The 25,625-nt window shown below is 33.7% G+C and overlaps 1 non-coding gene across 1 annotated transcript; it reads right to left on the reverse strand.

Moving 5' to 3' along the window:
• Nucleotides 1–24,526: 24,526 nt before the first annotated feature.
• On the reverse strand, nt 24,527–24,690 carry LOC150012828 (U1 spliceosomal RNA). The gene has a single exon (XR_016511053.1). It is a non-coding gene; the product is annotated as a U1 spliceosomal RNA (small nuclear RNA).
• Nucleotides 24,691–25,625: the final 935 nt, after the last annotated feature.

Genomic DNA, 25,625 nt, shown 5'->3' on the forward strand with positions numbered 1-25,625 from the left:
ATGAACTTACACCTATATGTATGCTCCTACTATTAAAATAGTTTGATTATCTTACTAGAAAATGCTAGATAGAAACATTGTTTACCTTTCAATGCTATAAAGAGATATAAATCTGATTAGATCAATTTAGTAATTTTCACATATAACTATAATGAGTTATTAGACAAATAATTTTATAAAATGACTATCAATATTTAATTTTTTTATTTACTTGGTCTATGATAACTGTCAAGACTTGTGTCTCTCTTCTTCCCTTTTTTTTTCTTTTCATTATATCTTGTTATTTTCCAAGTGCCAGCCAAGATGGAGGCCTAGATAGACACACTTCATCTCTCTCCACAACTAAGAAGAAATACAACACTCTCAAAACCAGAGACCACCAAAAGTTCCAGGAAATTGAGCTGTATGAAAGTCCAAGAAACAAAGATATAAAGCAGAAATACTCATCCAGACAGGTAAGAGGGGCAGAGCCAGGGCGGAAAGTGATGTCAGTGGCATGCTGGTGGAAAGTGAAGTCATATGTTTCAAAAAGTAGGGAGGGTTACCTGGGAAGCGCTCCAAACACCAGACCAGACTGTGAAGCTCATGGTTCCAATGACAGGGAAAATAAAGCCTCTTTGCTTCTGACTGTGCAAACCAGTGGGGGTTAGGGAGGAGGAAGAAACTGCAAGTCTCTCAGCAGAGTCCACTTGTTTAAAGGACCCCCACAGTCCTAGAATGTCTGAAGACCGACCCACTATGGGAACAATGGCCAGGGTAACACCTAGAGGGGCTCCAGTCCCATATGGGAAGTGGGAAAAGTGCCTGGAAAAGGGACGAGTGCTGAGCAAGTGACATTGTTCGCTCTCAGAACCCCCCCCCCCATACAGCACCACAACGTGGTGAAACGGGTCACCCTATACTAACAAATAGCTAAGGCTCCACCCCTTACTGTTGACAGCTCTACCTGAGACTCAGAGGCAAACACAGGAGCCTGTCAAGATGAGGAGACAGAGAAGTAAGGCACAAAAGAGGGAAAGATCAAGGTTCCAGTGGGAGAACTAAGCAATGAGTAAATAGCCAACTAAGAGACGTGGAGTTCAAAACTCTGGTGCTACAGATGCTCACAGGCTTGACTAATATGCTTAAGTATGGCAAACACATAATGGAAGAAGTGAAGGCTGTGCTAAGTGAAACAAAGGAAAACTCACACAAAACCAATGGTGAAGGGTAGGAAACTGGGATTAAAATCAATGATTGAAACATAAGAGAAAAGAAAAAAAAAAACAAAAAAAACAGTCAGCCAGTACAGAAAGAAGAAACAAGAATTGAAAAAAAATGAGGAGAGGCTTAGGAACCTCTGGGACAACTTTAAATATGCCAACATCCAAATTGTAGTGGTTTCAGAAGGAGAATAGGAAGAGCAAGAAATTGAAAAACTGTGAAAAAATAATGAAGGGAAACTTCTTAAATTTGGTGAAGGAAATAGACATACAAGTCCAGGAAGCATGGAGAGTCCCAAACAAGCTGGACCCAAGGAGGACCTCACCAAGACACATCATAATTAAAATGCCAAAGGTTAAAGATAAAGAGAGAATCTTAAAAACAGCAAGAGAAAAGCAGACTTACTTACAAAACGGTAACTGTGAGACTACCAGCTGATTTCTCAAAAGAAACTTTCCAGGCAAGATGACACTGCAAGAAGTATTCAATGAAATGAAAAGCAAGAACCTACAACCAAGATTACTCTATCCAGCAAAGCTATCATTAGAATGTAAGGGCAGATGAAGTGCTTCCCAGACAAGGTAAAGTTAAAAGAGTTCGTTTTCATCAAACCAATATTATATGAAATGTTAAAGGGATTTGTTTATGATCAAGATTATGAACACTAAAATGACAACAAACTCACAACTATCAACAACTGAATCTAAAAAATAAAAACAAAATCAAACTGAGCAAAGCAGAATAAGAACATAATCATAGATATGGGGATCATTTGGAGGATTATCAGCTGGCAGGGGGAAGGGGGAGGAATGAGGAACTGGTACAGGGATTAAAAAGCATAAGTGATTGGTATAAAATAGACAGGGGAAAGTTAAGAATAATATAGGAAAGGGTGAAGCCAAAGAACTTACATGCACAACTCATGGACATGAACTAAGGGGGGGTGAGACTTCTGGAAGAAAGGAGGGTACTGGGAGGAGGGGAGCAAAGGGAAAAGAAATTGGGACAATTGTGACAACATAATCAATAAAATATACTTAAAAAAACATTTTTTCTACTTGTTAATAGGTTAAAACAAAAATAATGGGGAAATTAATTAAATTAATATCAGGATCTCTGACAAGTCCTAAATCAGCAGATCACATCTACTCTATTCGCACATAATCTATCTTCAGCACTTAAATTTTATAGCACTGTTCTCAGGTTAATTATAATTTGTGAAGAAATAAAGTAGAAATACAGGCATATATGGAGTAGCATAATCTCTGAACTCTATTGAAGAAAGTGACTATATCTTTTTCTTTTTTTGCCAATTAATTTTTTAATTGTAGTAAAATACATATTACATATAATTTATCATCTTAACCATTGTTAAGTTTATAGTTCAGTGACCTTCCAAAAATTCACATTGTGCAACCATCACCACCATTAATCTTCAGACTCTTTTCATCTTGCAAATTTGAAATTCTGTACCAGTAACCAGTAATATGCAAATTTATAATTTTGTGTTATATCATTGTGGTTTTAATTTTTATTGCTTTTTTTCCAAATTTTAAAATTATTTTTATCAACTACAGTTGATATACAATATTATTAGTTGCAGATGTACACCCCAGCTATTAGACATTATATAACTTACTGAGTGATCATCTTGATAAATTTCACACCCATATGACACATACATAGTTAATTAGAATGTTATTGACTCTATTCCATATGCTATACTTTATATCACCAATGACTATTCTGTAACAACCAATATGTATTTCTTAATCACTTAATCTTTTTCATTCATGAGCTTAAACCCCTTCCCATATGGCAACCATCAAAATATTATCTATAATAAACTCTGTTTCTGTTCTGCTTTTTTGTTTATTGTTTAGATCCAATTGTTGCTAGATATGTATTTATTGTCACTTTATTGTTCACATTTTTAATCATTTTTTTCTTCTTAAACAAGGCACTTTAACATTTCTTGTAATACTGGTTTGATGATGATGAACTCCTTTAGATTTTTCTTATCTTGGCAGTGTTTTATATGTCTTTTGATTCTAAATGATAACTTTGCTGGGTAGATTAGTTTGGGTTGTAGATTTTTGCTTTTCATCACTTTAAATATTTTTTGCCAATCCCTTCTGGCCTGCAAAATTTCTATTGAGAAATCAGCTGACGGTTTTATGGGAGCTCTTTTTAGATAGCTAACTGTTTTTCTCTTACCGGTTTTAAGAGTCTCTCTTTGTCTTTAACTTTTGGAATTTTAATTATAATGTGTGTCTTGCTGTGAACCTCCTCAGGTTCATCTTGTTTGGGACTCTGCATTCCCTGGATTTGTATGTCCATTTCCCTCACCAAGTTGAGGAAGTTTTCTGTCATCATTTCTTTCAAATAGGTTTTCTATCCCTTCTTCTTCTTGTTCTCCTTCTGGAATTCCTATGATATGGATATTATTACGTTTCATGTTATCCTGCAGCTGTCTTAGAACCTCTTCATTCTTGTTCAGTCTTTTTTCATTTTGTTGCACTGCCTGGGAGTTTTTGTCTAAATTGTCCTCCAGCTCGCTGATCCAATTTCTGCTTCCTCTAGCCTGCTTTTAATTTCTTCTACTGTGTTCTTCAATCCAGAGATCATATTCTTCATTTCCTCCTGGCTCTTATTGATAGCTTCCATGTCCTTTTTCATGCTGGTATAATTCTCAGTAAGTTCCTTATAGTTCTTCTGGAGTTCACTGTAGCTTTTCTGGAGTTCTTTGTAGTTTCCGCTGAGCTCATTGAGCTTCTCCATAATCCATGTTTTGAATTCCATATCTGATAGTTTGCTCCCCTCTATTTCATTTAGCACTTTTTCTGGGGATTCTACCTTTCCTTTCGATGGGGGGTTGTTTCTCTGTCTCCCCATTTTTGTGACTCCTATTGTTTGTTGGTGCTTCTTAGAATGATCTGCACTCCCTGGATCTGCGCCTGGTGGCGTCAGATCCGGTACCAGTCTGGCCTTAGGCAGCCTGTTGGAGACTTCCAGGGATCTACTGCCTTTGTCTGTCTCCTTTAGTTGTTAATCTATTCAATCTGCGATTAGCCATCAGGTTTAAGGACCGTGGGGGTGGCAGTTTAATCCCTGTAGGCAGGGCTTTTGTTTCCCTCAGCCTGATGCCACTTGGAGCGGGGTGGGGGGGGTGGGGGGGTCTGCCTGCAGTGTGGGGATGAGTCAGCACTGGGACCCGGTCAGCCACTTCCCCAGCTCTCCCCTCAAAGCCACCACACCAAACTCTCCCCAAGCGTCTCCAGTCCTCTCTGCCTTCCCTTTGCTTGAGCTCAGGGTAAGTGGGGGTAAAATAATTTTGTATGTGATCCGCTTAAGAGCTCTTTTTCTCCAGCTGTTTCTCTCCGGCTAGCAAGAAACCCTGTGGCTTTTCGCTTTTCATAGCTGGATACCATTTTATTTTCCACTCTGTTGCTGTAGGCTGGGAAGCCCAGCTCAGGGTTTAGATCCTGCCCTTCTCAGGGGAACCCTCAGCTCCTGAGCTGTTTCTAAGTCCCTTCAGCTGCCACCCGTGTGAGCCCAGCCAGCCCTTCCATGTCTCCGCACTCCCTACCGGTCACGTTGTGATGTAGTGGCCTTTTCTGTCTCTTCGTGGTTATAAGACTTCTCTCCAGCTGGTGTTCGGTTGGTTATTCCAGATGATTTCTCCAAAATTACGTTGTAAATCCAGACTAGTTCTGGGAGGAAGTTAGTGTAGCTTCCACTTACTCTTCCGCCATCTTGTTTTTATTCAGATTATTATTTAATTACCTAGTTATAAGGCTTCCATTCAGCCACATTTCAGGTGATTCTGAATGATATTTGTTCAGTAGTTTAGTTGTAATTTTGATGTGGTTGTGGAAAGAGGTGAGTACTGTGTTTACCTACAGCTCCATCTTGCCCAAAAGTCAATATCTTTCTTATTCACTATTTCATATTTAATATTGGACAATATTGTTATTTGTACTATATGAAGGTTATATAAAAGTAAATCTTCCACCATTCCTTTAACTTTTCTTTAAAAATTTAGTTAACATTTTTAAAAACTAACATCTTTCACATGAATCCCAAAGCTATTTTTTTGTTGTAACATAGTTTATATACTGTTAAATGATCAAATCTTAAGTATATCTTTGAATCTCCTTTCATGTCTAAATATCAAGACAGAACACTTCCATCACCTTACAGCAATTCCATGTGCATCTTTCCAGACAATCCAGACAAGGGCTGTACCAAGAAGAAAACCTTAAGCTAATTAATTTCTATCACTATAGTTTAGCTTTACCTCTTCTATAATTAAATATAAATAGAACCACACAGTATGTACTATATTTTACTCTCAAATTTATTGACTAATTATAATATATTATGAGATTATTATACATTATATGTGTAGCTAGCCCATTCCTTCTAGTTCTGAGTAGTATTCCCTATATTAATACACTTATTTTACTTATTGTAGAAATCTGAGTCATTTTTAATTTTAGCCCCTTATGAAGAAACCTGTAGTTAACATTATTATAAGAAGGTTTTTGGTACATGTTGGTTTTCAATCTCTTATATAAAATATCTGGGAGTGAAGTTATTTAGATTTATAGGAAACTAGAAATTAGTTCCAACATATGTACAACATTTTGTGTTCCCAGCCACCTTTTATGAGAGTTATGGGTGCTCCACATTTTATTTTGTCATTTTCATAAGTATCTAGTGTATCTTATTTGGCTAAATTTAACTCTCTATGATGACTAATGAAGTTGAATATTGGACTGATAAGGTGGAGTTAAAAACTTCTATATATTTATGAATTTTTTTATATTATATTAAAAGAAGGATGATAATGTCTTAAATTTTAATTGAGAGATTTGTATCTACTGTCTTCATTCCTGTTAAACGTTTTTTTTCATCTGCTATTTGGGAACTTGGTTTAAGGGTACTTATGCATTTAGGATTATATTTTCTTGAATAACTATTCTTTTATTGGAAAATGACCATTATTATTTCTAGTAATAGTTTTCATCTTGAATTATATATTGTCTCATATTAGTAAATCATACTGTTTTTCTGCTGCTTAATGTTTGTATGGTAGTTTTTTTCCTCCCCTTTTCTTTTCAAATTACTGATGTCTTTTTTTTTTTTAATAATTTCTTTCTTTGTTTGCTTATTTATTTTATTTTTAGAGAGAGGGGAAAGGAGAAAGAGAGGGAGAGATACATCACTGTGTGGTTGCCTCTCATTTGCATCCCCAACTGGGGACCTGACGTGCAACCTAGTCATGTGCCCTGACTGGGAATCGAACCAGTGACACTTGGTTCGCAGGCCGATGCTCAATCCACTGAGCCACAGCAGCCAGGCAAATTACTGATGTCTTAGTGTTTATGTTTGTGTCTTGTAAATACATATTTCATCTTCTTTTTATGTATTATGATGCTCTACATTTGAACTGGGGTCTTTGATTTGTTTTATTTAATTTCAGTATTGATATGTTTGGATTTAAGTCTTGAAGTCTGATTTATATACTTTGTATATTCTCTTGTTTCCTCTATCCTTAATTTCCTGTCTTATTTTTTGGTGAATCATTTATGTTATAGAATTATTTATATCTTCTTTAATGGACTTTTAATTATTTTTTATTGTCTTATTTTCATTGCTTTTTGGGAAACACTACAAAATAAAATTTTAACTTATAATATATCCAAAGCTACTATTTTAATTCACAAAAAGAAATTTAAAACTTCATAATAACATAGCTCTCATTTATGGACTGCAATATATATAGTGCCCTCCTGAACTTTGTTTTTATTTTTATATATTTTTATCCTAAACACACTATAAAAGTGTTCTTTTAATTATTCTGTATACTTTCAACTGTTTATAGTCTCTAAGGATACTACTGTCATCCTTTGGATTTTAGTTCACTGGGTTAACTTTTCTGATGGGATCAAAAATATTATTTTGTAGGTTATCTACTTTAACCTTACTGCTAGATTGGAAGGAACATTCCCTTGTAATTTCCATAGCAGAATTTCTTGGAAATTTATATATATATATATATATATATATATATATATATATATATATATATATTATATATAAAAGTTATAATTATATGTATTTATATATAATTTTTTAAATGAGATATATATTTTTTACCTATACTCTAGATCAGAAAATTTTTAACTGGTGGGCCGCAAATTTTTCTTAAACATTCAATACCTGACTACTTAGTCAGAAGCACTAATCTATTTTTACTTAGACTTTCAATTTTTAAAGTGACAACAGCCAACACAATTGCTGTCCAGTGTGAATAAATCAAAATTATATTTATTTTTGTCAGATCAGTAAAAGATATAAAATAGATTTTGGTGTGCCACAGATTAGATGTGAGAGATGCTTATATTAGGTGGGAGTTTTTACCAAAGAAAGCTAGGTTCTACTTTTGACTGTGTCCCTAGAATGAGTATAACAGTGCATTTTTCCATTCAATATTTCAATTTAGGACTTTGGGACTAGCTCTGATAGCTACCTACAGCATTATTTAGCTATTTGTTTTTGATAGGTTATTGGATATTTATTGCTTTCATTTATTTATTGAGCTACATAGCTCTCTTTAGCATACTCTATTATAATTTTTATTAAAAACAGCAAAACAAAACAAACATTAACAAGTATATAGATAATCAAAACATATAAATTGTACTGTTTAGTATTTTAGTAAACTATGTACCTCATAGTTCTCTTCCTATAATATTGTTTTCTGTGAAATTAGCAACTCAATTAAATTTGTTACATGGAGTGACTTTTAATGTCTTTTCTTGACTGTCTGGTGGAGATGTAACCAAGAAGATACAAGTGAAAAAAGAAAAAACTCCCAGAAAAACGAACATTTGCAATAATAGACTGTTTTTCAGGATAGTGTGGGTCAGATATAAAAATTGGGAGCAAAAGATAAGTTAATCAAGAATATAACTCTGGAGAGTATCAAATTAAAATGTTGGTTAGAGGATAAACAGTAGAGTATACAAATGGATAGAGAAAGAAAGGAGGAACATGGTGATAGTGGTTTCCTGGATATTAAAAGAATAAAATATTTAACAATAAAATCTTATACTCTCATCTACTTTATACCAGGTAGAAGTTTTTTTGTGTTTTTTTAATTCTTGAAAATTTTACATCTGATAATATTGTCATTTGAAGGATGAGAATGTATACATCTTTCCCAACTGACAAAGGAACTGTAGGCCTCCTACTTGTTGAGTACAGGAGACTCTATTAGCCTGTTAGCATTTACTCCACAGTATTTACTTGAATTTTACAATGGCCAATTAACAAGAGTTAAGTAACTTTCAGAGGTCATAGAACAAAGTAGTAAGCATGACACATTTTAGTATTCATGGTCACATTCAACTATTGCCTGTTGCTTAGTAACTGATCTTACCTGCCTCCCAAAAAGCAATTCAATTTTTCTCATAAATAACAGCCTCGTCAGTTTTTCCCTCCTGCCCCTGCCCACCAGCTAAAAAGGAGAGGGTTGGGTCAGATCAGAGAATTTCTTGGAATGGCAAAAAAACCATGAGAGTCATATAGGTGAGAGAAAAATGTTATCTGTTGTATGATCAAAGCAGCAACTGTCTATTTCATCCATGGGGAAGAAGCAACATCTTCAACAAAGAAAGAAGCATAAGAAAACAAGAGGCAAAGAAATTAACATGTTTCTGAGAAGCCATGCTTGAAAACTTGAAAGACTAAAATTACATCATTAAAATTGGTGGAAATTGCATCATTAAAATTAGTGGGCAAATAATGCAATATATAGACCACGTATCAGAAACATACACTGGAGGTCTATATAATCTTATTAACCAATGTCAGTCCAATATTTAATAAAAATATTAAAATTTTTCTTCATGGTTACAATAATTTATCTGCAATTAACAATTTCAGAAAGTCCTCAAAAGCTAGTTTCTTCATAGCTTTAGTACCTAAAACTCATTTGGTAGCAAATCTGAATGAATCTCACTCTACTTAAATATGTAGTTAATCAATTTATTGTTCATACTAATATGCTTTGCTACAGAAATATTTAAGGGACATATTTTGTGTTGCTGTTCCTGAGACCACTGTGGGGTGTTACATAATGTATAACATATATTACTTTCCAAAATACAAAAATTCCAAATTGTGAAATGTCTCGAGGTTTTGTTTGCTTACCTGTTTTATTTTTTAATAGCTGTGTATTTCTGTATCAAATTAGAAAAATAAGAAGTATTGATAACCCTAGTGTTTTCAGATTAATCAAATGAAAATACAGAACTTACAATTAAATTTTAATTTCAAATAGATAATGGATTTTTTAAGCACAAATATGTTCCATGCAATATTTGGAGCATACTTATAGTGAAATATGTTTTTTTTTAACTGAAATTCAAATTTAACTGATGTCTGGTAGTTCATCTGAGGAACCTCAACCTAAATTGTAAAAATAAAATAATTCTTAATAAATTTCCTTTTTAAAAAATTACTTATTTATTTATTGTTTTTCTGTTATAATTGTCCCAACTTTTTTCCCATGGCTTTCCCCCACCCAGCCCACCCCTTCTCCCACAGTCAATCCCCACCTCATTGTACATGTCCATGGGTCATTTATACTAACTAGTTCCTTTACTAAACCCTTCTCCTACTTACCTCCATTTCACTCCCTCCATCCTTCCCCCCCCCACCGCTGCTCCAGTAACTGTTAGTCTGCTCCTTGTTTGCCTGCCTCTGGTTCAGTTTTGCTTATTTGTTTGTGTTCATTAGTTTCCTGTATTAGGTGATATCATATGATATTTTTCTTTTGTTGCCTGGCTTATTTTGCTAAGTATAATTCTCTCTAATTCCATCCATGAACACAAATGGTAGGAGTTCCTTCTTTCTTTCTGCTGCATAGTATTCCAATGTGTAAATGTACACTGTTTTTTGATCCACTCATCTACAGATGGACAATTAGGCTGTTTTCAGCACTTGGCTATTACCTAGGAGTCAAGAATATTTTAAAACCATCATTTTTCAGTTTGTATTTCCAAAAAATATAACTGTTGGTTATGCTTTGTCAAATGATTCGTTTTCTCCTGGCCTATCACTCTGTCCATCAAATATCCAGAAAAACTATTCTAATTTTCAATTTCTTGACCTTGCATGGTGTCAAGAAATAGTGATATAGTGTTAAGAATTTGATCGTGTGTTATAAGAAATGTTGTGGTGTTGGTACAAAATTTAAACCAAAATTATAGTATTATTAAAGTGGAAATTTTGCATTTCTATTGATATGGACTTTTTAAAAATTATATTACTAAAAAAGAAGTAACAGAAACATTTTATTTAATTTTAAATTTTATTTTTTTCCATTACCAATTACTCACCTTATGTCCCCTTTCCCCAGCACTCACCACGCTGTTGTCCATATCTATGAGTCCTTTTCCTTTATGCTCAGTCCCTCCACCCCAAAGCTCCCCCTGCCCACTAGCTGTTATCCTGCTCTGTATGAATCCATGTCTATTTTGTTTGTTAGCTCAGTTTGTTCATTAGATTTCACATATGAATGAAATCATATGGTATTTGTCTTTCTCCTACTGGCTTTTATCACTTAGCATAAGACATAGTGAAACTAGAAGTGGACTGTAAAGTAAAACAATCAGATCAATCCAAATCTTATAATGAATTTCCATTGCTTCAACCTTACTGTTGGCACTTTAGCCAGCTTAAATTCTTTAAAGGCATGGATGTTATCATACAATATCTTTTTTAAAAATTACCCATTTTATACATCTAATTTTAATTATTTTAAAATTAAATGACTTGTTATACAGATAAAAACAGTTTGGGACAAATCAAAATGTCACCATTAATTGGACTGAGTTCTATTCAACTTGACAAAAAAAGAGATAATTATCGTAGTTACGTGACTGATAAAAGACATTTATTCCACACACGTAACAGTAAACATTAAAACTTCTTTTTTTCCTTCCTTTCTGACTTTATACAATCAAGGCTAGAACTATAGGCTCATATTTTGTTCCTATTTAGAGAGAGGTCTTTTGTCATACTTCTCAGAAGATTTTCTTCAAGATAATCACTGATGACATTTCAAAGATATATTTTTATTTACATAAGAAAACATTTTTGTTTTAGTTCAATTAAATCAAAAGCTAAATTTTCTATTTTTCAGACAAATATACCCATTTCAAAAATTTGTTAATTCAAAACTCATAAAGAAATAAATTGTATATAGGTGAATACATTTAAAAAGAAATAATGTAAAAATCTTTAAGGTCGGAATGGTTTATTATTTTTTTTTAATCCTCACCAAAGGATACTTGTTTTATTGATTTTATTATTTTTTAAAATCTTTTAAATGTTAACACTATTGCAGACGTCCCCCATTTTTCACCTTTTGCCCCCTCCCCAAGCCCTTCTTTCCATACCCCCTACTTTCACCATGCTGTTGTCAGTGTCCATGAGCTATACATTGTATGCATCGATATCCTTTGGCTCATTTCTTTCAGTCCCCACTCCCCTCTCAGAATTTTCAGTCTGTTCCATGTATCCATGCTTCTGGGTTTTTGTTGTTGTTGTTGTTGTTGTTAATCAGTTTATTCTTTTCATTAGGTTTCACATATGAGAGAGATTAGATGGCATTTGTCTTTCTCTGGGTGGCATATTTTACTTAACACAAGTATTCTCCAGGTCTATCCATGATGTTTCAAAGGAGAGAGAAAAAGAGAGAGAGAAACCTTGATGTGAGAGAGAAGCAATCAATTACCTCTTGCACACACCCCAACCGGGGATCAAACCTGCACCCTAGATATGTGCCCTACCCAGGAAGTTTGAGAACTGAACTCACAGACTTTTGGTATATGGGACAATGCTCCAACTAACTGAGTCATCAGCCAGGACAGAATAGTTATTTTATTTATTTTTATTTATTTATTTGTTATTATTTTTCACATATGTAATGTTTTCCATATGAATTTAAACTATTGATATTTATAATTTTTATTTATAAAATATAAAAGAACACAATTAAAAATACTTATAGTGATACAAGAAAGTTTGAAATCTAAATATGAGTTGTGACACATTTATGTTAACCAGAGATTATTGCCAAAAGTTTCATTACAGAACTTGAAAATGGCTCAAGCACAATTTTATTAATTACTATTGTCTTTGAATAGCAAAAAGAACCCTTGAATTATCTAAATACAAATAGGAATAAATGCTGAGCTATAAATCCTCTTAGTACCACTAGATAAATCTTTAAAATGCACTGTAAGAATTTTATATTTCATTTGTTTTTTGTTATAAAATTTTATAGAAACCTCAAGTTTTGCTGAAAGCATTACTCACTACTCTTTTGAAGAATTTAAATTTTGTATCTCAAACTCTTTTAAAAAGAAATATATATTGGTCTTGCAATATTCCATCACCTATTCCTTTTTTTTCTTGAACATTAAATTATCATGTCTCTAGACCCACTGTGATTGCCCGTAGTGTTTTATAAGAACTAAGACAAGCCTGGCTGTTCTACATTTTCAAGGGAAGAGTGAACAATACCACCCAAAAATGTTATTTGTATATCTATAGCAATGCCTTTTGGCTGATGTGCTGCAAGGATTTTTTAAAACATATAGTACCTGACTAGTCACGCACACTGATCTCTTTTCCCATAGATTAATCTAATAAAAAAAATAACAGCCAATACAACAATAGCTTTCTGGTGTGAATGAATCAAAATTATATTATTTTTTATCAGATTGGCAAAGCATATTTCTTGGTGTGCTGCAGAATTTTATTAATTCATTTATATGTCAGATGAATAAGGTTGAAAAATCACTGATCTAAAGTGACAAAACTTGAATTCTATTTAGTTTACTTTAGACATAATGCTACCTGCCTTATCTATATTTTGCAGGGAATGGGTAAGTCATGGTTTAAAAAGATGCCAAAGAAGTACTGTTAACATTAAATTAAGCTAAAATATGAGATATTCACAATTATTAAATTCATCAAAATGAGGATTCTTTGTTTTCTATATTTTTTGTAGTATTTTATTTAGTACCTTTGGAAAATACTGCTAGCATCCACAAAAACCATTCTTATTTTTATGGGGCACTAAGCTAGACAATATTTTTCAGCCTCTTTTGCTCTTGAGTATGGCCATCTGCCTGAATTTTAAGTAATGAAATGAGAGTGGAAGAGATATATGTCCCCATGCTTGTCACATTGAATTTTCCCTTGTCTGGGCTTTCATGCTTTTCCTTCTTGGATGGCTGGATATAGAAAATAACAAGGCTCTTGAGAATGATGTAGCCACAAAGTGAATGAACCCTTGGTGACTGAATGAGTAAAATTTGTCAATGACAAATTGAGTCTTAAGTACTAGTAAATGAAATTTGAACTGTATTTGTATTTAAAGCACAGTCATTTATAATTAATCAAGCCCTATTGCTTTCGAAATAGAGACCCATGTTTGCAACAAGGGGTCAGTGGGTGGCAAGATATTACCTTTGTACCATTACAGAGGTTGGAGGAATTGTGATCAGAAGATGCTTATTTGTTTTGTTTTGTTTGTTTGTTTTGCTTTTTAGATTCCACATATAAATGCAATCCTTTGGTTTTTGTTTTCTGTGACCCATTTCAATTAGCATAATACCTTCTAGGCCCATCCATGTTTTCACAAATGCTAAGATTTCTTTCTTGGTATGACTGAGTACTATTCCATTGTATATATATGCACTACATCTTTATTCATTGATTGATGGACACTGAAGTTGCTTCTATATCTTGGCTATTGTAAATAACACTGTAACAAATATAGGGGTGCATATATCTCTTTTAATTAGTGTTTTTATTTTCTTTAGATAAATGCCCATAAATGGAATTTCTGGATTATGTGGTAGTTGTAATTTTAATTTTTTGAGGAACATTTGTAATGTTTTCTATATCATCTGTACCATTTTATATTCTCACCAACAGTGTGCATGCAGTGTTGCTTTTCTCCACAACCCTTTCAACACTTGTTATTTTTTGTATTTTTGATAATGCCATTCTGACTAGTGTGAGGTAATATCTCACTGAGCTTTTTATTTGTATTTCTTTGATGATTAGTGATGTTGTGCATATTTTCATGTTCTTCTTGGCCATCTGAATGTTTTATTTGGAAAACTGTCAAGCTTTGTCCCATTATTTAGTTTTTTTTTTTTAAATATTAAGTTGTATAAATTCTTTATATATTTTGGACTTTAGCCCCTTATCAGATGTACTACTTGCAAGTTTCTTTCATTCAATAGGTTGTCATTTTATTTGGGCAGCTTTACAGATACAGGAAACAAATTTGGGTTTACCAGTGGGGAGAGGGGTTGGGAAGGCATGCAAAATAGGTAAAAGGAATTAGGAGGTATAAACTTCTGATTTAAAAATAAGTAATGGGGATATAATGTACACCCTAGAGAATATAGTCAATAATATTGCAATAGCTTTGCATGATGACAGGTAAATAGACTATCCTGGCAATAATTTTGTAATGTGTATAAATATTGAATCACTATGATGTATACTAGTAACTAATAGGATACTGTATATCAATCATATGTCAATTAAAAAAAAGATGCTCATCTCAAGTGCAACTAAAGAATAATTATCTGGGTTTCAAAGTTGCACTATATATGGCTAACTGTTGCTAAAATCCTACAAAGCAAAATTTTCAAATATATATAAGAAGAAAGTGTAAGATATGTGTATGCTTGCTATATTATTAAAGTTCTTTGTAAGAATATTAATAGTCTCACTAAATTACTTATGTTTTCCAAATAAGCTTGATTCTGTTGTAACTGAGAAGGATTAATATGAATAATAACAGACTAAATTTACCTTGATTGATTACACATTTATTCTTCATTTTTAGTTGTCTAATAATAGTCCTAGCTTTTCCTGTTTCATTTTAAGTAGTTAAAATGATATTATAGAAAACTTTACAAAAGATCATAAAAGATTATTTAAACAATAAGGTATACATATGAAAGATAGATAGCAAAACTCCTTGAGAATACCCAAACAACATAAAATGAAGGAGCTTAGACTTTATAAATCATGTATATGTTACTGTAAAAATGTGAGTACATTTAGTCCAAATAACCTGGTATAATTTTTAGTTGAAAATGTCACATTCTTCTGTATGAACACAAGGGAGACATGAAACTTTAATATTTTTGGTGAGGGATTATTATGGTCATTATTGTGCAATATAAAAAGACATTGAATTATTGTATTGTTCACCTAAAACTAATGTAATGTCAATTATTTCTCAACTAAAACAAAACTTGAATATATTTTCTTAAGGAAGACCTGAGAAAATGCTAAAACTTTTGCTTATTTCTGATCATTTAGAATATCTAAGTTCTGTTTTCATAAAAGTCATGTACTTTAGCATTCAAATTGATATATTTAAAATCCATATTTTAATATATGTACTAAACAATGAGATTGACTAACATTGTGTTGTAGCCATTATGGTACAGGACTGTTCAAAGCCATTTAAACATAGACTTCTGGCCAAGATGGAGGCCTATACAGACATATGGAGGTCTTCCTCCATAACTAAAAAGGAATACAACTACCTCAAAACTAAAAACAACCAGAAATTCCAGAAAATTGAGCTCATGGAAGTCCAACAAACAAAGAAACAAAGAAGAAATACCCATCCAGACAAGTAGGAGGGGCAGAGTTGGGGGGAGAGAACACGATTGGTGGTGGCCACAGCGGCAGCAGTGGCAGACCAGCAGAAAGCACAGTCACATGTTTTAAAAAGTCAGGAGGGACACCTGAGGAGCATTCCCAGCTCCTGACCAGTCCAAACAGCTCATGGTCGCAGCACCAGGGAAAATTAAGCCTCATTGCTTCTGACTGTGAAAACCAGTGGGGGTTGGGGCAGAGGAAGAAAATGCTGGTCTCTCAGCAGAGTCCACTTGTTTAAAAGGCCCTTACTGTCCTAGAACATCTGCAGACCCACCTACTCTGGGAACAATGGCTAGGGCAATGGCTAGAGAGGCACCAGTCCCATACAGAAGTGGGAGAAGTCCCTGGAAAAGGGAAGAGTGCTAAGCAAGCAAAATTGTTTCCTCTTAGACCACTCCCCCACATATAGCGCCAAACATGGTAAAACAGGTCCCCCATACTGACAAATACCTAAGGCTCCATCCCTTACAACATAACAGGAGTGACAACTCTACATAAGACATCGAGGCAAGCAAACAAAGGAGTCTGTCAAGGTGAGGAGACAGAGAAGTATGGCCCCAAAGAGGAAATAGATCAAGGTTCCAGTGGGAAAACTGAGAGGTGAGGAGATAGCCAACTTAACAGACAAGGAGATAGCTAACCTTACAGAGGCAGAATTCAAAACACAGGTGATAAAGATGCTCACAAGCTTGACAGATTTGCTTGAGTATGGCAAATGCATAAGGGAAAAACTGAAGGCCGTGCTAAGTGAAACAAAGGAAAATCCACATAAAACCAATGGTGAAGGGAAGGAAACTGGGGTTCAAATCAATGATTTGGAACATAAGGAAGAAAAAAACAGCCAACCAGTACAGAATGAGGAAACAAGAGTTGAAAAAACTGAGCAGAGGCTTAGAAACCTCTGGGACAACTTTAAACATGTCAACATCCGAATCATAGGGGTGCCAGAAGGAGAAGAGGAAGAGCAAGAAATTGAAAGCTTATAGGAAAAAATAATGAAGCAAAACTTCCCAAATTTGGTGAAGGAGATAGACATACAAGTCTGGGAAGCACTGAGAGTCCTAAACAAGCTAGACCCACAGAGAACCACACCAACACACATCATAATTAAAATGCCAAAGGTTCAAGATAAAGAGAGAATCTTAAAAGAAACAAGAGAAAAACAGAGAGTTACCTACAAATGGGGTGCCTATAAGACTATCAGCTGATTTCTCAAAAGAAACTTTGCAGGGAAGGAGGGACTGGCAAGAAGTATTCAAAGTGATGAAAAGCAAGGACCTACAACCAAGATTACTCTATCCAGCAAAGCTATCATTTAGAATGGAAGGGAAGGTGAAGGTAGAGCTAAAAGAGTTCATTGCTATCAAGCCATCATTATATGAAATGTTAAAGGGACTTATTTAAGAACAAGATCAAAACTATGAACACTAAAATGACAACAAACTTACAACTATCAACAACTAAATCTAAAAAATGAAAACAAAATCCAACTAAGAAAACCAGAATAGGAACAGAATCATAGGTATGGGGATCATCTGGAGGGTTATCAGCTGGGAGGGGTAAATGGGAGAAATGAGGAAATGGTGCAAGGATTAAGAAGCATAATTCTTTAGTACAAAATAGACAGGGGGGATTTAAGAATAGTATCAGAAAGGGTGAAGCCAAATAACTTATATGCATGACCCATTAACATGAACTAAGGCAGGTGAGATTGCTGGAGGGAAGGGGAGTACTGGGCAGAGAGGAGCAAAGGGGGAAAAATTGGGACTATTGTAACAACATAATGAAATATACTTTAAAAAAGATAAACATAAGAGGAAAAACATAACCATTTAAACATACACTATGGCAGCATGTTCTATGCAGTAAGGAGTGTTACAAACCTTGCAATTAAAGAGAAATTTCAAGACAGATTCCTAAGCTTATGTATCATGTGTCCATACATGGTCTGGATTACATAAATAGATCAATTTTATCCTAAAATTGTCTAATCAGAAGCATATAAAATACTCTGCATATCTGAAGATTTAGGACTGTTCAAAACATAAAAATTAAACTTAAAACTTTATTCAAGTGTTACAGCAAATCACCTAAACATTAAAACTAGATCATGTTTCCTGTTTTTCTTAACATAGTTGGTAAAGAATTGTGTTTGAGCTCTACCCCTTAGGCTATGTCCGAGTGCTAATAATACAAGAAATAACCCTCTAAGTAGCATGCCATTAAGTGTTGTAGAAGAGTTCTTTAGGATAGCTTCCATTATTTCACTCAGAGATTTTTATATGGAGAGTAGAGAGACTGGAGAAATAAGTGTCAGGGAAAAGAAAAACACAATACTCTTTGGGGAAGAAAGATAATATTTTCCCACTTAAACTTGAGAGTTACAAAATTCGTTACATTTCACTCTCAGTGTATGCTACTCAAAAATTTCGGACTGTGACAAAAAATTAATGTTTTTTCCTCCTCCTTTACTATATTACTTTTGTCTTACTTTCTTTGTCATGAGTAAATATTCTTGGTCTTCTCTCATTATGGTTTTATTATAATCTTCCTGAAATTAATATTATAATAAAGTCCATAGAAGTAAACATAAATGAAAGCATGAATTTGTAGATGTGAACGTACATATGTATATAACTATATATATTTAGTTACAAAATTTGTCATTGATTTACTTTTACAAAGCAATTTACATGTTTTCTCTCTATGTTCCCCATTTTTAATAAACCTACATTTTGGTTCAAAGGCTTGTTAACAACAGGTGCTAAAGAAAATCTAGATGAAGTGCTTCTGGACAAGATGGAGACATAGGTAGACATGCTTCACACCCTCCACAACAATAAGAAATACAACTATCTCAAAACTAAAACAACCAGATCTACCAGAAAATCAAACTGCATGGAAGTCAAACAAACAAATATATAATGAAGCAATACTCATCCAGACAGGTAGGAGGGGTGGAGAAGAGGCAGAGAGGGTGTTGTGTGATGGCAGTGGCTGGCTGCAGCTGTGGCAGTAGCAAAGCAGTGGATGTGGCCAGCCAATGGAAAGGACAATCACACACTATAAAAGTTGAGAAGAATGCCTGGGAAGTGATCCCAGCTCCAGACCAGGCCATGCAGCCCACAGCTCCAGCGCTGGGGAAAATGAAGTCTCATTGCTTCTGACTGTGAAAACCAGTGAGGGTTGGGGTGGTGAAAGAAACTGCTGGTCTCTCAGCAGACTCTGTTGGTTTAGAGGGCCCCGATGGCCCTAGAATGTCTGCAAACCCATCCACTCTGGGAACCCCAACCAGGGCAACAACTAGAGGGGCACCAGTCCCATATGAGAAGTGAGAGAAGTGCCTGGAATAGGGGTGAGGGCTGAGCAAGTGGTATTTTTTTCTCTCATACCTCTCCCCCACATTCAGTGCCATGATGTGGTGAAATGGGTCACCCCACACTGACAAATACCTAAGGCTCTGCCCTTTACAGCATAACAGATGTGACAGCTCTACCTAAGACACAGGCAAGCATAGGAGGTGGTCAAGTGAGGAGCCAGAGAAGTATGGCTTAGAAGAGGAAACAGATTAAGGTTTCAGTGGGAGAACTAAGTGACAAGGAGATAGCCAACCTAACACATGTAGAGTTCAAAACATGGTTGATAATAATGCTCAAAGACTTGACAGAGAAGATTAAATACAACAAATGCATCAGGGAAGAAATTAAGGGCAAGCTAAGTGAAATGAAGGAAAATCCACACAAAATGATTAGCAAAGGGAAGGAAGCTGGGGTTCAAATCAATGATTTAAAATATAAGGAAGAAAAAAACAGTCAACCAATACAGAATGAGGAAACAAAAATTGAAAAAAAAAATGAGGATAGGCTTAGATACCTCTGGGACAACCTTAAGTGTGCCAACATCTAAATAGTAGGGGCACCAGCAGGAGAAGAGGAAGAGCAAGAAATTGAAAACTTATGTGAAAAAGTAATAAAGAAAAATTTTCCTAATTTAAGAACAAAGCAGACACAAGTCCAGAAAGCACAGAGTCCCAAACAAGCTAGACCCAAAGAGGACCACACCAAGACACATCATAATTAGAATGCCAAAAGTTAAAGATAAAGAGAGAATCTTAAAACAGCAAGACAAAAGAAGAGAGTTACCTATGAAGGAATACCTATAAGACTATCAGCTGATTTCTCAAAAGAAACTTTGCAGGCGTGAAGGGACTGGCAAGAAGTATTCAAAGTAATGAAAAGCAAGGATCTAGAACCAAGATCACTATTCAGCAAAGCTATCATTTAGAATATAAGGGAAGATACAGTGCTTTCCAGACAAGGTAAAGCTAAAGGAGTTCATCATCACCAAGCTCTTATTATATGAAATGTTAAAGGGACTTATTTAAGAAAAAGCAGAAGATCAATACTATGAACATTAAAATAACAATGAACTCAGAAATATCAACAATGGAATCTAAAAAATAAAAACAAAAGCAAACCAAGCAACCAGAATAGGAACAGAATCATAGGTATAGTGGTAATTGGAGAGTTATCAGCTGGGAGGGAGAAGGGGAATATATGCGGGAATGGTGCATGGAATTAGAAGCATAATTTGTAGGTATAAAAGAGATAGGGGGATGTTAAGAATAGTCTAGGAAAGGAAAAAGCCAAAGAACATACAAGCATGATCCATTGACAGAAACTTAGCGGGGGTGGTATTGCTGGAGCGAAGTGGGGTACTGGGTGGAAGCGAGCAAAAGGAAAAGGAATTGGGACAACTGTAACAGCAGAATTAATAAAATATAATTAAAAAAATAAAATCTAAATAAAGAAGAATAAGTGAGATTAATGTTTGAGTGCAGAAAAAGATGAATGGTAAAGAGATTTTAATAATTTGATTCCCCCTATCCCTGCGAAATCCCCAGAAGAAAAGATATATATCATAGTAAGAGTTTAATAATAATATTGCTCTCTCAGTTCTGTGACATTAGAAACTTTGAGCCAGTTACATTGTGAAGAGAAGAAAACTGCTCAGATTTTTGCCATCTTCTATGAAAGGTTAATTCTATCGCTGTGGGAAATATTAACAAAATAACATCTGTTCTGCTTACTTCCTGCTTTTTGGAAAAGGTCAGCTTTCCTAGAAATATTATTTCTTATTTAGCATCCAATTTCCTTCTCTTTAATGATCTTATTAAAAATTTCAGTTTAATGAGAAAAAAGGATAATAGAAAACATAAAAGACCAATAATGAAACAAATACTATCATCAACATTCTCTCTCTCTCTCTCTCACACACACACACACACACACACACACACACATGAATAAATCAATTTTGGACATAATACTTTAATTTTCAAATGTGCATATGTTACAATAATTTGCATTGGTATGATAGTTGAACAGTACAATTATCATACTGTCAAAGTATAATCAATACAGGATGGTAAGAAGTTTATTTTTGTCTTCGTTTTTGTCTTCGTTTCTATAGCTGAATAGTATGCCACCGTATATATGTACCTCACCTTCATGGAAAGATGAGCTGCAAAGAGTAATACAAAGAAAAATTTAGAATATTTGTATGAGTATTTGTAGTTCAACTTATGGCTCTCAATTTCAATAACTGACTACATTGTATTTAAATGGTACTTAAAACATTTCCAAATATCAGAAGATAAATAGTAAAATAATATATTCTACTCTTATTTATATAATTTATGACTTGTAGGAGAATATGTATGTAATAGTTTTATATTCTAGAATTTTCTAAATTTTGTGCTTCTAAGTATTACAAAAGGATTTTTATTCACTTGAGAGTCTACTTTTGTGTTTTTAGAATTACTGCCTTTGCAACAATTTTTTGATAAGCTGGATCTCTTGATAAGTATTTAAAAGTATAGCTAATGTTTTTATTTTTATTGATTTTATTTTTATTATTTATTAGGGTGGCATTATAAGATTATATACGTTTCTAGTTTACAATTCTATGATACATGATCTGTATATTGCATTATGTACCACCACCTAAAGTCAAATCTTCCATCACCACAATTTTGATTCCCTTTGATCTTTACTAACCCTCCCACCCTTTTCCCTCTGGTAACCATTGCACTGTTGTCTGTGTTTATGAGGCACAGCTAATGTTTTAAAAGTTTGTTTATGTTTATTTTCTTATATGCTCTGAATTTTGCTATAATTATTAGTACTTTTTTGTTTTATTTTTCATTTTGGACTAGATATAGATGAGTCCCTAAAGATATATGAATATGTTAGAATAGTGTCTTTACAGTGAAATTCCACTACTGCTTTTTCATTTTGCATAGTATGTTAATATATAAGCATTGCACGTTTAACTTAGCGGTCCTCAATCAGAATCATGGAGTGGTATGGTGAAAAAGAAAGAGGGAAAAGCAATACTGGAATCAGCTGGGTATCTATTCTTTACAATACATTTGCCCTGGCCCCAGGCATGATAAAAATTTAAAATTACTGGTATGTGGATATATAATGAGGATGGATTGAGATGTGGGAACTTACTGTCATGGTCTACAATAAGGATGGGCAAACTTTTTCTATGAAGGACCAAATAGTAAATACTTTAGTTTGTGTGGGACATATTGTCTCTGTTGTTATTATGCAATTACTCAATTCTGCTGTAGCACAAAACCTTCACAGACAATACGTAAATGAGTGAAAAGTAGAAACATGTTTATTTTTTTAAATTATTTGTTTGTTTGTTTATTTATTTATTTTTAGAGAGAGGGGAAAGGAGAAAGAGAGGGAGAGAGACATCTCTGTGTGGTTGCCTCTCACTCGCGCCCCCAACTGGGGACCTGACATGCAACCTAGTCATGTGCCCTGACTGGGAATTGAACCAGCGACACTTGGCTTGCAGGCCGACGCTCAATCCACTGAACCACAGCAGCCAGGGCTTTGAACATGTTTTTTTGAATCATGTCTTATTCTTTCTATCTTCAGCTGGCAATATGGATTTTATCAAAATGGTATGCATTGACTTGAATGCAATGAAATTGTATTTAACTTGAATACGGAATATATCATGTAGAGATCAACTACTTGAATTATCTTATTTTATTTTTCAAAGCCTTAAAAAGTGAATTGTTTGTTTTCAACTACTGTGTAAGAAATGAATTAGCAACAAAGATGTTTAATTTCTTCCTAGTATATTTTATTCTTCAGAGAATTATCACAATATTTCAGTAGACAAGATATTTTAATTTACAAAAGGACTTGACACATTTGTTTAAATGACGCTTTGATTGCCTTAGACATTGTTATCTACATAATTCTAAATTTATCTGAGAACATCAGATATTGGGGAAAGTGGATTTGAAATTAAATATGAAAGGATATGCCTAATTGAAAAGACATAAATACTCAATTTTACTATTTTAATATACTTTAATAAGTACACTAAAATTCGTAAATTTTGAAAAACTACTTTAGTTAATTTATCTTATGAATTATTTGTTGCTGTTCATTTAGCAAACATATATTTCATCTGTTAGGATTTAGGTATCATGTCAAGTACCAAGGATATCATGGTGAGTAAAAGAGGCATAGGCCCTTGTTCTCATAGAGTTAATAGTCTATTGGTAGAGAAATTTAATACAAAGTTACTTTTTCTTTAGTGCTTATTATGTGTTTGGCCCTTTTGTAAACATTTACATGCATTTTGATAATAGTATGGGTTTTAATTTATAATATTTAAACATCAAATAATTTAAACAGAATAAAAACTCTGTACATGAAGACATAAATATGGGCCTTATACTCATAAAATGATTAATATACAGAAATAGTATATAGAGTTCAATGCACAGTATATTAAAGCTTATACTATGTTATGTGCTTTTTATATTAAAAAAAATTTGAATCTCAAAAAAAATTTTTCTACCTATTTATACGCCTATCAGACTATATTTCTTTCTACTTGGATAAGTTTGGCAATAGAGAACACTATGAGTTATGCTTTTATATTTACTTTTTATAGTCTCAAGATGCACGTTAACTCATTTCCTTTCTGTATTTTATTCTGCTGAATATTGTGTCATATTCTTTACTAAATGTTTGACCAACTTAATTTCACAGCATCTACAAAACACAGTATTGGGCATTTAAAATTTTTATTCAGAAAGTAGGGTGAAAAATCTCTGTTGACAAAATTTATGTGATGATTAATATAGATCTTTAAATTGCTTGATGTAGTAACTAACACACAGTGTCTTAGAAATACATTACTTTCTTGTTCTTGTGTATATTGTTAATTATAAATTTGCATTCATGATTTAATAAACAGAATAATTTATGGGTATTCCAATAGCACCTTTAGTACTGAATACATGAAATTTACTTAAGTTTATTTGTTTCTAAAATATCCCCTATAAACTCTTTCATTTTGTATTCATTGCTCCTTCCTCAGTTAACATTCTCATCTGAAATCTTACAAACACTCTAAATAATAAAAATCTCTGCTTCTAGATGCTCACTCTTCAACCTATATATCATGTATTTATTTAGATTTTCTATTTATGTTTTAGAGGAGAGTACGAATACACTCCCCAACTACCACTAAATATGCAGTTGAGTTTCCCACATTTGGGGAAATCTCAGGGGTCAGCACACCCAGAGTGCAATGGGTCAGCCTCATCTTGGGAAAACCACCTTTATGATCATGGTATCTGCCCTGCCAGATAAGTATCATGTATTTATTTATTTATTTATTTATCTTTACTGATATTTTAAATCTTTTAATGTTCATATCTGTCTTACAATTATTATGCTTTTGAGCCTACTTTAGTTGCCTACCAATCTATTTCCAGCTTTTTCTTTCTAATGTTTTCAATGAAAACTTTTATATTTATACATTCACCAGATGCAATGCAGAGCCTTTTCTAGTTCTTTTTCAAATTCAAGGAGTCAAGCTCCAGAGCCTACACTATATTATTTTTAACTTTTATTACTAAGTTTAATATTTTTAAATATTTTTTGAAATATAGTTCACATATAAAATGTACCTGTTTTTATTAAATTTATTGAGATGGCATGTTAATAAAATTATATAGATTTCAACTGTACAATCCTATGATACATCACCTGTATATTGCATTGTATGCCCATCACCCAAGTCAAATCTTCCATCACCATATATTTGATCCCCTTTACCCTTTATGCCCCCCAACCCCCTTCCCTCTGGTAAATACCATACCTTTGTCTGTGTCTATCATTTATTTGCAACGATATAGGCAACCTATGTTCATTGCAGTGTTATTCACAGTGGCAAAGGCACAGAAACAACTGAAGTGTCCTTTATTAGATATTTGGATACAGACGTGGTATATATATACAATGAAATACTACTCAACCATAAAAAAAAAAAAGGATTAAATTCTGACATTTTCAGCAACATGGTTGGGTCTTGAGAAAATCATGCTAAGTAAAATAAGTCAGACAGGAAAAGAACCACATATCTCACTTGTGTGAGATAAACAAGGGCAGACAAAAGTAGTTATACAGTTGTGAGTCCATAAAAGTTTATTATTGTATGATTATTCATTATTGCATTATTTGTTTGCATTACAAATGTAAACCTTCTTTTGCCAACCTATGTAAAACTGAAAGCAACAAAGGAATAAT

This window comes from Furipterus horrens, unplaced genomic scaffold, assembly GCF_987537825.1.
Source record: "Furipterus horrens unplaced genomic scaffold, mFurHor1.1.pri manual_scaffold_4, whole genome shotgun sequence".
NCBI lineage: Eukaryota > Metazoa > Chordata > Mammalia > Chiroptera > Furipteridae > Furipterus > Furipterus horrens.